Here is a 16,158-nt window from a genome sequence, read left to right on the forward strand (position 1 = left end):
TTTCTGATTTTCCTCTTCTGATTTCTTTTCTGCTTTTCAGGGTTCATGTGATTACATTAGACCTGCCTAGAATATACAGATAATCTCTCTATCTTGAGGTCGACTGGTTAACATCCTTAATCATATTCGCCATCTCCACTTTGCCACACACTATAACATAACCATGGGCATGCCATTAAAGGGCAAAGGCCATGGGGGTCAAAATTCTGCCTGTTTATCTGCTGAGATAAAATCAATAGATTTTGGCCATGGATTGAAAGGATAATGATTATATACTTTCTCAAAGACAGATGCAAATGTAGAGAAGTTAGTCCATATCAGGAAACGGGCTGCTATTATTTGTGAGCTAATATCATCAGACACAACCCAGATAATCACGATGGTGTGATCACTCACCTAGAGCCAGACATCCTAGAAAGCAAAGTCAAGTGGGCCTTAGGAAGCATCACTACGAACAAAGCTAGTGGAGGTGATGGAATTCCAGTTGAGCTATTCCAAATCCTGAAAGATGATGCTGTGAAAGTGCTGCACTCAATATGCCAGCAGATTTGGAAAACTCAGCAGTGGCCACAGGACTGGAAAAGGTCAGTTTTCATTCCAATCCCAAAGAAAGGCAATGCCAAAGAATGCTCAAACTACTGCACAATTGTACTCATCTCACACACTAGTGAAGTAATGCTCAAAATTCTCCAAGCCAGGCTTCAACAGTACATGAGACCTGAGCTTCCAGATGTTCAAGCTGGTTTTAGAAAAGGCAGAGGAACCAGAGATCAAATTGCCAACATCCACTGGATCACGGAAAAAGCAAGAGAGTTCCAGAAAAACATCTATTTCTGATTTATTGACTATGCCAAAGCCTTTGACTGTGTGGATCACAATCAACTGTGGAAAATTCTGAAAGAGATGGGAATACCAATCCCCCTGACCTGCCTCTTGAGATATCTGTATGCAGATCAGGAAGCAACGGTTAGAACTGGACATGGAACAACAGACTGGTTCTAAATAGGAAAAGGAGTCTGTCAAGGCTGTATATTGTCACCCTGCTTATTTAACTTATATGCAGATTACATCATGAGAAATGCTGGGCTAGACGAAGCACAGCTGGAATCAAGATTGCCGGGAGAAATATCAATAACCTCAAATATGTAGATGACACCACCCTTAAGGCAGAAAGAGCCTCTTGATGAAAGTGAAAGATGAGCGTGAAAAATTTGGCTTAAAGCTCAACATTCAGAAAACTAAGATCATGGCATCCAGTCCTGTCACTTCATGGGAAATAGATGGGGAAACAGTGGAAACAGTGACATACTTTATTTTGAGGGGGCTCCAAAATCACTGCAGATGATAATTGCAGCCATGAAATTAAAAAAATGCTTACTTCTTGGAAGAAAAGTTATGACCAACATAGACAGCATATTAAAAAGCAGAGATATTACTTTGCCAACAAAGGTCCGTCTAGTCAAGGCTATGGTTTTTCCAGTGGTCATGTATGGATGTGAGAGTTGGACTATAAAGAAAGCTGGAAAGCTGAGCACAGAATTGATGCTTTTGAACTGTGGTGTTGGAGAAGACTCTTGAGAGTCCCTTGGACTACAAGAAGATCCAACCAGTCCATACTAAAGGAGATCAGTCCTGAATATTCATTGGAAGGACTGATGCTGAAGCTGAAACTCCAATACTTTGGCCACCTGATGCAAAGAATTGACTCATTTGAAAAGACCCTGATGCTGGGAAAGATTGAAGGCGGGAGGATAAGGGGACAACAGAGGATGAGATAGTTGGATGGCATCACCAACTCAATGGACATGAGTTTGAGTAAACTCCAGGAGTTGGTGATGGACAGGGAGGCCTGGCGTGCTGCAGTCCATGGGTCGCCAAGAGTTGGACATGACTGAGCGACTGCACTGAACTGAGCTGAATACCCTCAGATGTTTTATAGGCCTGGTATGCAGTGTGAGTAACAAGAACTGAGTCAGAGGAAACATGGCCTGAGCTCTGGTCCCTGCTCTGCACATCCCTGGGCAAGTTTAGGGGACCCTGGTTTCCTAATTTGTAGAAGGAAGATATGGAAGCAGATAGTTTCTTCTAAGTGCAAATTTCTAACACTGAGTTAATCATATTCATTTGTCTTTTCTTCCTGCTACTTGATTGGGAACAGGCCAGGTGTGAGGAGGAGGGGCCATGGAACGCTCTGCAAATGCTGAATTCATCATGTCTTTTCATACAGTGTAATACCGACAGATGTTTCTGAGTCATAATAAAAGGTTAAATATTTTAATAAAAAAAGACACATGTTGAAGGTGATTTGGGTTTCTATTAAACTCCCCTATACCCACAATTTTTCCTCACATGCAAATGAACTGGAAGCTTATTAATGAGATGAGAGGCTAGAGCCTAATTAGCAGCAGAACTGGGGAAGCTTACACTAGCTGATTCAGCAAACTAACTGGATAATTACTGTAGCTGGACTTTGGCAGCTTCTAGAAAAGCTTATTAATGGAGCTCTCAGAAATTGCTTTGATTATGGCCTCTCAACCTGGGGGCTTAATCCAGGCCATAGACGTTTTACGGTTATTCTGTGCAGGGAATCAGTCTCTTTCATCATCATTAGTAGGCAGGCAGAATACAAACCATCTCCTGCTAGGTCAAAAGCGTACCAACTTAGAGACCCGAGGGAGCTTCTGTGTCTACTGCTGAGCCAGTTGTTTCTGAGTCCAGTTTTTATTTGTTCCTCAGCTTAGAGAGATACATCTGATGATAGTTTTCACATTCATTACCTATTTGAGTCTAGTACTTTAGATATTAATTTTTAATTTAAAAGACATTTATATGGCATTTAGCATGGCTGACACAGTTCTGAGTGATTTACACTTGTAAAACCTCATTGAATCCTCACAATCCTGTGAGAGACATGTTATTAGTATCTTCCATGTATACCTGCTTGCTTATACCCCAGGGCTAGTATCATACATGTTTCTATGTGGGTACAAGGAAATTGAGGCACAAAGTAACTTACCTAAAATCACAGTCAGTGAGGAACAGGGTCAGTATATAAACTCAAGAACCTTGACTTCTGAATACAGACTCTTAGCCATGTCGCTCCGATGATTTGGTAGCTTGGCATGGTGATAGTTCAAAAGAAAAGCTGAATTAGACAAAGCACTAGGCTTCCAAACTAAGGCTGGCTTTCTGAAACTCTGATTATAAAATGGAACATTAATTCTATTTTGTTAGAAGTAGTTAGTGCCATTTGGCTTTTCTTGGATCTTGAGCTTAACATAGTCCACAAGTGAATCACGGGAAACCCAGAGGACAGGAGAACATGTTAAAGGTTACCATGGAGATGCAATAGGCAAAATATGGCCTGAGGGAAGCCCTGCAGGGTGAGCTACCCAGGTTCTTAATCAAATAAATGATAAGAGGGAAAACCAGATCAAAGTGAATTCATAGTTTGAAAGAAACTTGAGGCATTTCAGCTGAGTGCAGGGTATACACCTTCTTCAGACCTTGATGTAAATGAAATGTAAGAGATTGATACAGTTGATATAAAATTGATAAAAGCTAAAAGTTGGAACACTAGTTATTAGATGGTATTAAGTAATTATCAATATTTTAGCTATGAAAATATTATTACATGTTACTTTTTGAGTTCATGTATCTTATTGGAATACATGATATGATGTCTGGAATTTGCTTCATAGCCCAGGGCTGGGCTAGTGAGCAAATGGACAGTTAAAATAAGATTAATAATAATTGTTAAAGTTGGATAATGCATACAATTATTCTGTAATTAGAATTAAAAGTTTTCATAATAACTGTTTAAAAAATTTTACCTTGTTCAAAACATGAATTTTATTTTTTTCTTTCAGAAAATTAAAGGAACCCCCTTTAAATAACATGGAATGATATAACATAGAGAAAACTGAAGGTTAAATAAAATTTTGTTTTTAGTTAGATACACAAGTAGTTTAAAAGATAGTAATGGCATCTGGATACGAGAGAGAAACCTGCTTGTTTATACCCCAGGGCAGAAATTATGGTATTTGTTTATACCCAAACTGAACAAATCTGACACTGCGAGAAACCACAGACTTCCTTACCAGCATCATTGGCAGAAACCCCTGCCTCCACAGGGTGTGCGCATCCAGATTCTTGGATGTTCATCAAGACCAGATTGAGTCTTTAGGGCTTCACCCATCACCAAGCAGAAGGATGTTTCATTGCTTTTCCCCATCACATATGCCACTGAAGATTAGGATTTCCTAGTTAAAATCTTACCCTTAGGTAGTTGTCGGGAGCACACCTCGTTTACTTAAGGCCAACGAGTGGATCAGCCTCAGAATTATAACAAGTTTCCCTTTCCAACAAAGGAATGCCAGTCTTTTGTGTCTTGTTGGTTCTTGGCAAGCAGTATAGCTTTAGAAGCCTTTATATCAGTTTGGTATGTTTCTGCAGAGTCACTAAACCTGTTGACTAGCTTTGAGTTCAAAATCTTTGCTGGGATGGCACCATGCAATACAGCTCAGAGGGCAATTGCTCTGTAAAAGAAGCTGTTCTCAGAATCCTGTAGGAGTGGGGACTTCCCTGGGGGTCCAGTGGTTAAAAATCCACCTTCCAATGCAGGGGGCCTGGGTTCAATCTCTGATCAGAAAACTGAGACCCCACATGCCATGGGGTAACTAAGACTGCACACCACAGATACTGGGCCCGTGGACTCCTCGTGCTGCAACAAGAACAACAGAGCCTTTGTGCCGTAATTAAGACCCGGTGCAGTCAGAAGAGAAAAGAATCCCATAGGATGGTGAATCCCAGAGAAAGAGAGGTTTACATTTCTTTCTGTCTTTTTTGATATCATTATACTATCCACAGGATATGACAGTGATACTCAATCCTGGGTTTGAATTAGAATCACTTGTGGAATTTGCAAATATACTGATGCACAGGGCCCACCTCTACAGACTCTTATTATTGTTATTAAATAGCATCAGGTATCAGTCTTTAAGTTTTCCAAATGATTCCAATGCTCAGTGAAAGCTGAGTATCTCTGATTAGAAGGCCTTAACTAACAACAATGACAATGTGAGATTCTGTCTGTGAACAGGGTTCTCCAATGTTTATCACACACCTACTCAAGAAGGTTCATGGAGGACAAGGGAAGTGCTTTAAATGTATCAAGAATTTAACCCAAACTGAACAATCAATGCCTTCCACTTTTATGTTCCCTGATTACTTTAATGGGCATGAGGCTCCGTGGTCCAGCTCTTTCATTCCCTTTTGTCTATTGCTGCCCAAATGTGGAATTCATGAATAGCGGTGACAAGTGTAGACAGAGCACAGAAATGGGAGTCAAGGGAGATAGGTTCTAGTCCTAATTTGGCCAAGACAGTCTTAACCTGTCTGAGCCAGAACATAGTTCTAGCCAGCTTCTTTAGCCATGTGAGCATGGCCACAGTCACCTTGCCACCACTGGTCGTGCTGTTCATCAAGGGGAAATAGTGACCTCTACTTAGAGTCTATTTGTTCTGTTTTGGTGTATTCCTGCCTCCAGTTTCAACCCATTGCCTTAGAACTTAATTTTCCTGGTCTCTTATTTCCAGGAACCCATGCCATTGCCTTAACCCTCATCTCAATTTAGTTCCATTCTCAATTTGGCTCTATCATTGCAGCTCCAAATCCAAAGTTCATTGTCTGCCCTTTAAATATTTATTCATCGTCTAACACAGGAAAAGTTTTGCTGGTAGAAGACTCCAGAAAGACATTAGTAGAGGAGAAAACTTTCCTTCCTAGTTCTTCATGCTTTCTTGTCAATGTCTTGCACCAAATGCAGCTTTCTTGGTGCCTGACTTCTGCAGGGCAAGTGTCTTCTCCAGGGCTGGGTTCCTGAAGCATGCACAGCTTTGCCAGCAGTATGAACGGCTTTCCCAGTGCCCAGCTCCTGCACTGTGCGTGACTCTCCATGTGCCCAGCGCCTGTAGCACAGGCAGCAGCTCATCCAGTGCCTGACTCCTGCGACATGGACAGATTTCTCTGAGCCTGGCTCCTACAGCCAAAGACGTCTTCAGCACCCAGCCTCTGCAGCATCCCTAGTCGTGTCTTACCCCAGTACCTCCTCAGTCATCTCTGTAAAGAGGCACACTGGCGAGGCACCTCTGCATCATAAACTTTCCTGGATGATTGTTTCTGGGATTTTTCAGCAAGTTCCAACGTGTAGGAGCTCCCTATTAACAGCTTCCACTGGCATTCTAGGGGACAGATTCCTAGCATGGTCTACCTGCTTGGCACTTCAGTGAATTCTTCGTTTTCCAGTACCCTCTCTGGATCTCAGCTCTGGGAGCAGTGAGAAAGGCATCTTTCTTTGGCATGCTATATCAGCCTAGTGGTGGTTGCTATTCCTTCCATCTGCATCTTACATTGTTGGGAGACCTCTTTGCTTCTGGCTAGCCAGTGCCCTGATGTAATTAATAATTCCTCAGAATTATTTTCTTTTTTCAAGTTATTGTGTGGTTTCTATCTCCTGGTTGAATCCTGACTGACACAGGTATTCAATTTATACTGGGTGAGCTCCAGACTGAAGAGGTTGTCCTACCTAATCCCTTATATTTCTCTTCCATTTCTTAGACTTAAAAATTCTATTCCATAACTCATGATATTTATTAAAATAAAAAGTATAAAGCAAAAATCCTGAATTAATCCTTGAGAACAAGACCACAGTGAAGAACTTGACATAACATGTGTCCATATTAACAGATGACCTAGCAAAAGACCTTCAAGGAATTCACATCTCCTGTCTGAAGACCTTTGTTCTTTAGCACTTTTCTATCTCGCCTTTAGAAGTATTGTTAGAAAAGAGATTCTATCAAGAAAGAACTTTTTTTTCCCTTTTCTGGAATGTTCCTCAATATGATTCCACAGGAAGGGGTGGGTTAGTTCAGTGTAGTATTGCTTATCACTGGAAAACAAAATGTTCTTGGGATCTCAGAAAAACTCAGTGAAAATTGTCTGCATTAGTACTTGCTAGAGAAACAGCACAAGAATGAGTAAAGTTTGGATGACAAATGTCGAAGTGTTAATTGTACCACTGAGCTGGTAGTCACTTTAATTTCCTGCCAATGGACTATTGTTGAGAAATTTGACTTAAAATTAAAGGCAGCCCCTTTCTCAATGATTCACTGGTAATTGGAGCCTTTGAAAAGACTGAAGAGGACGTATTGACTTGAGGTTTCTTTCTTAATTTGCATTTTTAATTAGATGAGATCTCAAAGGGTTTCTGAGAGCCCCCTTCTTCTTTTTGTTTTTTTGGCTTTTGCATTGCCTTTTTTGCATTGTTGCTCTGCAATTAGAATTTGTAACAAATGAGTTGCTGGCATATAAATGTCAACTCTGAGGTAAAATATTGTAGCTGAAAAAAATGTGTGAGGTTTTGACCATTACTTTTTAAATGAAAGTACTTTTCCAAAGGTTAGCACATTTCTTCGATGAGAGAGCATCAGTTGGACTGGAAGGGGGATGCTTGGATTTCACTCTGGTTTAAGTTCTTCCTATAAACTGTTTTCTCCAAGTACAGTTGAGTAATTCCTGAAACACAGTACGCAACTCCCACTTGAGAGAACATTTCCTTCTTATTCCAAAGACTGTGTAGAATCATCAAGTAGACGAAGTTAACAATCCAGAAGAAGGGAGTTGGACTCAGTAATTCTTCAAAGAGTCTTTTGACCAAATGGTGTGCATCTGGCCAAATCTTGTTTGTAGGCATGACTATAGGAAAACAACCATGGGGCCAGTATTTAGCCCCAAACCAGTGGCCTATAACTGATCATGGCCAAATCATTTTATCCACACGATACCCATTTATCTGCATTTACAAGCCTGTGTTTTATGTCTGGTGCCAGTGGATGGTAATGAAGAAGCCTGGTTGCCTCTGCTTTCATAGTCTATGTAAAGGCACAGCTAGACCCACAAGAACAGAGTAAATGTGCTGTGGACACAGGCACTGATCATCTAAGCTATTTTTAAAGGCTTCTAAAGAAGAGGAATCTGTAAACCCCCGTGACAAGCTGTCCTGCATGCGGCCAGGATGCACTTCCTCACATCTAGCTTAAGCCCCTCGTTTGATGGTTAAGCCATTCCTCTCCGGTTCTGTTCGCAGCTGAGAGAGAAAACAGCTGCTCCTGGTCCTGCTTAGGTGAGCCTTTTATAGACTTCAAGACAGCGTCTGCCTTCTGTCTCCCTGTGACAGGAAAGAAACCGGGACTGCCAACAAAGATAACAATAATAATTTTTACTTGGAGATGGAATTATTATTGCTATGGTTACTAGTAAAATTTTTTCCAAAGGGAAAAGGGCATTTATTCAGCCCTCTGCCTCTGAGAAGAACAAAGTGCTAATAAACACTCCTTGGTCTGTCTGCTGTGTTGATTACTCAGAAACGTTAAATGGGAACTGGTCAGAATACATCTTGCTGCCATTTGGATAGTGGTGGAGAAGTTGATGAAAACCAGTCCTTCCCTCAATTTCTGAGCTGCAGAAGTTGAATGCTTAAACCAAATAGAATCTCCCAGTTTATTAAATCGGGTCCATTTCAAGAGGGGGCCCTGAAGGAAGAAACAAGTAGATTTAGAAGTTATGTTTGTCATTAAAAAAAATCTAGAATTGTTTTTCTTAATTGTGAAGAAAACTCTGGAGAAGTCACAAACTGGTCAGGACAGGCATGTGACTGGTGAGTTGTCTAGGTGTGAAGAAAGCATCATAAATAACTTCCTTTCCAAAAGCATGCCTCCTAGTGACCAGCCAAAGCTCTGCCATTCTCTTGTGTTTGATTTCTGTGGAAGTGTTAGTCGCTGGTGCCCACGTGCCACTCTTTGTGACCTCATGGACTGCAGCCCACTAGACATCTCTGTCCAAGGGATTGCCCAGGCAAGGATATGGGAGCTGGTTGCCATTTTATTTCTATAGTTGAAGACAAAAAGATCAAAATTTTATTCTGGGACAAATAAAGTATCTGGTCATAATCAGTTCTTAACTCACCGGCTGAGGTTTGTTTATGTGGTTAGTTCTAGCCAAGAGCAGAGCTTTGAGAGGATGGACACAGGACAAATGCTTGCTAACTGGGCTGAGGAGCTGGGTAAGAGGGAAGCATGGGGAAAAGCCTCTGGGACCCTGGCCTCAGGATGGAGAGTTTGAAGAGGGGGTGAACCGGGGGAGCCACTGGAAATAAACTTGTCAATTTTCCAATGTCTCCTTATATACGTGGACCACACATGACCCAATACTTGTTTTTTAGTAAATAAAATTAAATTTAATAATTGTGACTTAATAAGTAGAATGTCATTTGCAAATATGTTTTGCAGTTAATAAAATATATTCTTATGCATTTATTTATTCATTTCTGTTCTTTGAAAAATGATTTCTGATAGGTTAAATAATTAGAAGTTAATATAGAATGTATTAATAAAGAATTAGAATCTACGTGTGGACAAGCAGTAGTTACCATTTTAAACGTATGTGTTTTTTTAGATTTCATTTGACCAGGTTTTAATCTTCCATGATAAATAGAAAAGTGTACATAAGACAGAAATAAAAGAATTTTGATAAATTAAATATATCATTTAGTCAGCACCAGATGGACAAACAGGACATTCCTAGCTTAGCACCTCAGAAATATTCTGTTTCTTTCCAGTTACTACCTTACCCCAAGTGCAACCATTCTCCTGGCTTCAACAGGAGAAGGAATGTTTCCATTGTACTTTACATGACTGGCATCATGCTACATATATTCTTTTTTTTTTTTTTTTTTTTTTGGTCTGGCCTTTTTGCTCTCAATATTACATCTGTGGGATTCATCAATATTTTTATATGCACTTATAAACTATTTGTTGTTATTGCTTATTACATTTGATTGTGTGGATAAAAAAACAATATAACTATCATTCTATTGACTGTGTGGTCCACAGAAGCAGAGGAGGGTGGCCTGCAGAAATTCAGAGAAAAGAAGCAGATGCCCAGAAAAGAACAGGAAAAAGACACAGAGAAACGCCAGATAGCTCTCTAGTTCCTGGGTCCAGCATTTCCCAGAGGCTCTGTGGTCCTGGGTTCTGTGAGACACATCTAGACCTCATAATAAAGTCCCGTTTCCTGTACAAGCTAGCTCTAGTTGGCTTCTGTCATTTCTCACCACAGTGCAGTAACACATCCATGGTGACAGACACCTGAATCCATCTGTTAGGAGAAAGCACCGCTGGCACATTCTCCTTGCAGAGGTCATGTATCTGTTTGTGTTAATTATTGCTACACAGAATAGACAAACAAAATAACCTTTACTAAAATAAAATAGAACTTTATTTCTTGGATAAACTGTTTAGAGGCAGGCAATTCGGGCCTGATATGACAGTTCTTCAGTTATCAAAGACTAGAATGCCTCATCTTTATTCTTTGCCACACTTGGCTCAAAAATCCTCCCACGTGATTGCCTCATGGTGCAATCTGGCTGCTGAAGCTCCAGTCTTCACATTCAGGTTTGAGGTCAAAAGAGTGAAGAAAGACAGAAGGGTAGAAAGGAGCTCTCAGGCGCTCTCTCATTTCTGGTACTCATAGAAATTCCTCTGAACAACCCCTATTGACATCTCATTGGCCAGAATCAAGTCCACTTTTACCTGGTCAGATCAAATCAGATCAGTCACTCAGAGAGTACTGAAAACGCCTTTTAGCTGGTACATCGCTAGCTCCAAAGACAGAGGGGCTCCTTCAGAAAGAAGAATGAGAAGAGGCAGGGTGGTAGAGAACTGATAGTCTCTGTAAGACACACAGTGTGTTTGTGTCCATCTGCTGCTGATGCTGCTGCTAAGTCGCTTCAGTCGTATCCGACTCTGTGTGACCCCATAGACGGCAGTCCACCAGGCTCCTCTGTCCCTGGGATTCTCCAGGCAAGAATACTGGAGTGGGTTGCCATTTCCTTCTCCATGTGTCCATCTAAAGGCACACAAATCTGCTTGAGTTAGTGGAACTGACGGTCTATCAGAATTTTCCACAGCAAAAGTCATTGAGGATGAAGAGATGGAGAGACCACTGGATTAAGGCCACTCTCCCTCAGGAAGGGGATGAGGGAAGGCACAGAAATGAGGTGCTAAAATTTTGCTCTCTCTGTTCACAAAGCAGCAGTTATTTTAAAGGGGTTTAAATTTCCCATCTGCATCATAAATTTCCTTTGAGATATTTACACAGAACCAATATCTCTCCTGCTTCCTCCTGTAGAGATGTGGCGTATTGTTTCTCCCCAGGAAGCATGCAAAATGGGTTAGTTGGCAAACAGCTAAAGTCAGTTCTCTGGAGGCTCTTTTAGTTTTAGACAGATGCAGTGTCTCTATGAGACAATCTGCAGAGAAAATGCATCCTTTTCCAATAGAGCAAGACGTCCAAAGATCCGGAAGGGTCTCCAGAGCCCACCTGTGAGCTAACCAGAAGCACAAATGTAAAAAGAGGGAAGGAAATTTGGAAGAAGATTAGCAAAGACTTGGAAAAGTGGGTCACACTCTCAAAAGTGAGTGCCATATTTTTTTTTAATGTCAGATCCTCACTTGCAAACTGCCAGTAATAAAAAGAAGATACCAGCTCACCTTGGGACGTGCAGATACTTCAGAATTTATGGGAAAGGACATCTGTGGATCATGAAAAAATACATTAAAGGCAGGCAACAAAATTTGTTTTGGGAAGTTCTCTGGACTGGGGCTCTATCTGGCTCACAGTGAGAGTTTTCTGTGCTTTCTTTCAACCTCTTGAAACTTGTTCGCCTCAACGCCACCTCTGCTATCACTGTGCAAAATCATAGGCTTAGGAGACTAAGGCAGGCTGGCGCCTCTACTTTCCTGAAGAAACGAACTTTTTCTAATTCAGCCAAGATGCCCTTTAGACACTAAGATGTTATTAGGAACGTGTGGTTGGTGGATGGAATTGCTTTTATTACCAGATTTAGGTCAAGGTGGACTTTACCTTTTATCAACTTTTATCACAACTCTAGCAGTGTGATTGTTGTCCAGAGGCTATGGTGTTTGAACCTGAAGGTAATGTAATGCCTAACCTCTCAGTATATTAGCTATTACTATTAATTATTAGGAAATTATTGACTTCTCTCAAGACATCTTTCTTAATATTCTCTCTGATTTCAAGAAAGCTAATACTGAACAGATCAAGAAGATCTCTTTTCCCAACTCATCTGGACAGTGAAACACATTTAACCCAAGTATTCCTTAATTATTGTTAAGAATTCTTGGATAAAACTACCTGTTTTTGTTAGGTACCCACACTAATAGACATCCTCTTTTCTTATTTGAGGAAATGTGAAGGTAAATCTTTATTTAAAAGATTGTAACAGTATCATGGGCTCAATGTTTGTGTCTTCCCAAACTTTATATGTTGAAGTATTTAACTCCCAATTTGTATTATGAGATGAAGCCTTTGGGGGGTGATTAGGTCATGAGGGTGGAGCCCTCATGAATGAGATTAGTGTACTCAGATACCTCCCTTGCCACTTCTGTCACATGTGGTCATGGTGAGAAGGCAGCCATTTACACACCTGCAAACAGGCTTTCACCAGACACCAAATCTGCTGGCATCTTGACATTGAACTTCCCAGTGTCTGAGACTGTGATAATAAACATTTGCTGTTTAAGCCACCCAGTCTATGGTACATCCATTAGCAGCCCAAACAGATAAGACAAACAGTTACCTTTATGTGCCTGTCAGAGTCTCTCTGTCTTGTTCATCTCTGGGATGCTTGGCTGTGGCAGTGGCAGTGGCCACACTGACTTCATGCCCTAAAAGTCGAAGCACACTTCTCATGCTAGTTCATGCCCACACTGCTCTATGCCTCTCCCTTTTGCCTGCCTAGGGACATCTCTGTTCCTGCTGATGCATAAGTCTAAGAAGAACAGGGGAGGTAATACCCCAGTAAGATGAACTTTTGACTAATGGGATAAGGAGGCTAAAAGAGGGATCCTTCCCCATTATTCCACCTGGATGAAGAAACCTGAGAAGCAAGTGTTCATGTGGTGCCTCAGGAATGGTCCTGAGAGGTCAGTATTCAGTTGCACTCAACACTAAGAGCAGGATCGCTTGGAAACATACCCTTAAATTGTCTTCTTCCCTGCCTCTTTCCTCTCATTTACCCTCACTTTGGCTTCCCTGGGATTGCACTTCTAATCTTGGCTTTTACCTCGGGCTCTGGTTTTTTGGGGAACTCAGGTACAACAAAATCTATTGTTTTTAATTTTAAGTAAGATTGGCTTGTTTTAAAACTATATTAATTTATTTTGCATATTTACATATTAAAACCTCTCATCTTGTGTGATTCATTGTCTTTTTTTAGAGTGGTTTGAATCTTGATACCAACCAATTTCTTCCTTCAAAGTTTAATTTATTTATTCAGAAATTATTTTAAAATATTTTTTTAGATTCCATACACATGCATTAATATACAATACTTGTCTTTCTCGTTCTGACTTACTTCACTCTGTGTAATAGGCTCTAGGTTCATCCAACTCTTTAGGACTGACTCAAATGTGTTCTTTTTTATAGCTGAGTAATATTCCATTGCATATATATACCACAATTTCAGTATCCATTCATCTGTCAATGAACATCTAGGTTGCTTCCACGTCCTGGTTATTGTAAAAAGTGCTGCAGTGAACATCAGAGAACCCATTTGCAGGGCAGCAGTGGAGACTCAGACATAGAGAAGAGACTTGTGGACACAGTAGAGGAGGGAGAGGGTAGACCAAATTGAGGGAATAATATGGAAACATATAGATTACCATACGTAAGCTAGACAGCCAATGGGAATTTGCTCTGTGACACAGGGAGCTCAACCCAGTGCTCTGTGACAACCTAGAGGGGTGGGATGGGCTGGGAGATGGGAGGGGAGTTCAGGAGGGAGGGGACATATGTATACCTGTGACTGATTCATGTTGATGTAAACAGAAACCAACACAGTTTTGTAAAGCAATTATCCTCCAATTTAAAAAAAACATACTTTTTCTTTGCAGAATCTGAAGAAATCATAGTTGGCCTTAGGAGGCAACACTTCCTTGAGATAACACGGACTGATGATCTGAGGATGGTCATCTCCAGTATTGGCTAAGAACTAGCAACCCTACCACCTGAAACTCCTAACACATCTTCAAGGTTACTTGTCATGGAGACCTCATCACTCTTCTCTGCCAACCATTTAACTGTTTCAGATCTACTTCTGCAAATGATATTAGATATCCCTACATCCTTTAGTCCCCTCGTCTCAACAGGGTAACCGATGTCTCTTTAATCTCTCTACAATGACATTATTCTGCCCCCCACCTTCAATCCTTGCAATGAATTCCAGGACCTCCCCATCTGCCACCACATAATGTCTTTAGTATTTACACACTGCTATTTATACATACCAACTGTGACATGTAATTTGATATGCTATGAATTGATTCAGGTGTATTGGGGCTCCCTAAATAAGCTTTAGCTCAATATTGTTCACCAGGAAGCCATTTATTATTGAATTATGTTTATGATTATATGGCTATATGACAAATATCTACTAAAAGACTCAGCATGTTTTAATAGCTCTTTACTTTCTCCTTTTCCTTCTGTGCTGACTTCAATCCTTCTCCCAAATTTTCCTCTTACGAGTAGTTAATTCAATAAGTAGGAAAAGAGCTTCAAGTGTTAACCTATCACCTTCCTCCCTCTGTCTCAACCAGCAGTGAGGTGTTCTTTACTCACCACCTCAGATGTAAAAATGCAAGAAAAAAGGGAAAAACATTCAAAGTGGGTTTTGTCCTTATAAACAGAATTTGGGCTGAATGCTTATGTCCTTAAAATTGGTATGTTAAAATCCTAATGCCCAGATGTGATGGTGCAAGAAGGCGGGACTTTGGGGACAGAGCCCTTGTGATTGGGATTAACTGTCCAATAAAAGAGACCCCAGTGAGCTCCCTTGTCCTGCTGCCATGTGAGGTCACAGTGAAACGTGCCACTTGTGTACCAGGGAGCAGAATATCACCAGACCCTGACTCTGCCAGCATTCTCATCTTGGAATTCCCAGCCTCCAGACCGGGATGAATTCCGGCTGTTTTTAAGCCACCCAGCCTATATATGTTTGTTAAAGCAACCTGAGTGAACTAAGACATACCTTTCAAACTCATCATTTTGGGGAAAAAAAGGAAAGAGACAGGGTGATTGGAGTTCCAGAAACCTGACTTTGAAAAGTAAGACCCTTAAGGATATAGGGAATAAAAGTTTGTCATATAAATTGGTTTCAAAGAAGACATTTTGAACCCATTTTATCTCATATGGAAAAGATCTAATTTCTTTGAGAAGTCAGGGGACAGCCAGAGAGGAGAAGGATAGAATTAGATATTGTTATGGTTCTCTAAAAACAGTCTCTGCATCTCATTTCCCCCTATTCCACTCTCAGGTTTTAAAGTCACGCACCCTTGAAAGGTGTTCTTGCAGCATCCTGGTGCTGTAACAGCAGGGTGGGAATGGAAGCACATCTTCTCCAAGCAGCGACTCTGCAGTCACCCTATCAATGTTCTCATAATCCTGCCGTGGTTCTGGAGAATAACTATGTTGGATGCCTCTCGAGAGGAGCTCTGAAGTAATAGTCACTGTCCTGAAAAGGTCTGTAGTTGAGGTCTAAGGAAGATATGGTATAACTTCCCTGGACTGTTGATCAAGATCAAACACCCGCATGGATGCTAGATGAAGTTACAGATGTTGGGGATGAGGTGTGTCCTGGGAAATCATAGTCACTATGTGTATTAATTGGGATCATTGGACAGGAGTATCCTTCAAACATCATGATGGGTTGAAGATCTGCTAAGTGCCCGAGGTAGTCATTTTCATGGAATACTGAGGCTGCAACAGATCTGCCTTGGAATATGGAGGCCAATTCCTCTTTCCTTAATTCCCTGAAGTCCCCTCAACCATCTAGTATGACAGGCATACCTTCTATTTACAACACCATTATGGAAATTGATGGAGAAGTCACTGGCCTCAAGGAATTTTGAAGCTCCTGTTTAGCTATTCACCTTTCTTTTGCTAGAGGACTTTGTTCTGTTCCTCCATAATGCCTTTCTTCAGCTTATTCTTCTGTAAAAGGTGAGAACGCTATTTGCATAC

The 16,158-nt window shown here is 40.9% G+C and overlaps 1 long non-coding RNA gene across 1 annotated transcript in view; it reads left to right on the forward strand.

The window, feature by feature from the left end:
- Positions 1–15,887, forward strand: part of LOC129655908 (uncharacterized) — an 84,544-nt gene extending 68,657 nt beyond the window's left edge. Inside the window, exons 3-4 of the long non-coding RNA XR_008716132.1 lie at positions 14,034–14,289; positions 15,452–15,887. This is a non-coding gene — a long non-coding RNA (uncharacterized LOC129655908). The remainder of the gene's footprint in view (positions 1–14,033; positions 14,290–15,451) is intronic.
- The last annotated feature ends 271 nt before the right edge of the window (positions 15,888–16,158 follow it).

Source organism: Bubalus kerabau, chromosome 6 (assembly GCF_029407905.1).
Source record: "Bubalus kerabau isolate K-KA32 ecotype Philippines breed swamp buffalo chromosome 6, PCC_UOA_SB_1v2, whole genome shotgun sequence".
Taxonomy (NCBI): Eukaryota; Metazoa; Chordata; class Mammalia; order Artiodactyla; family Bovidae; genus Bubalus; species Bubalus kerabau.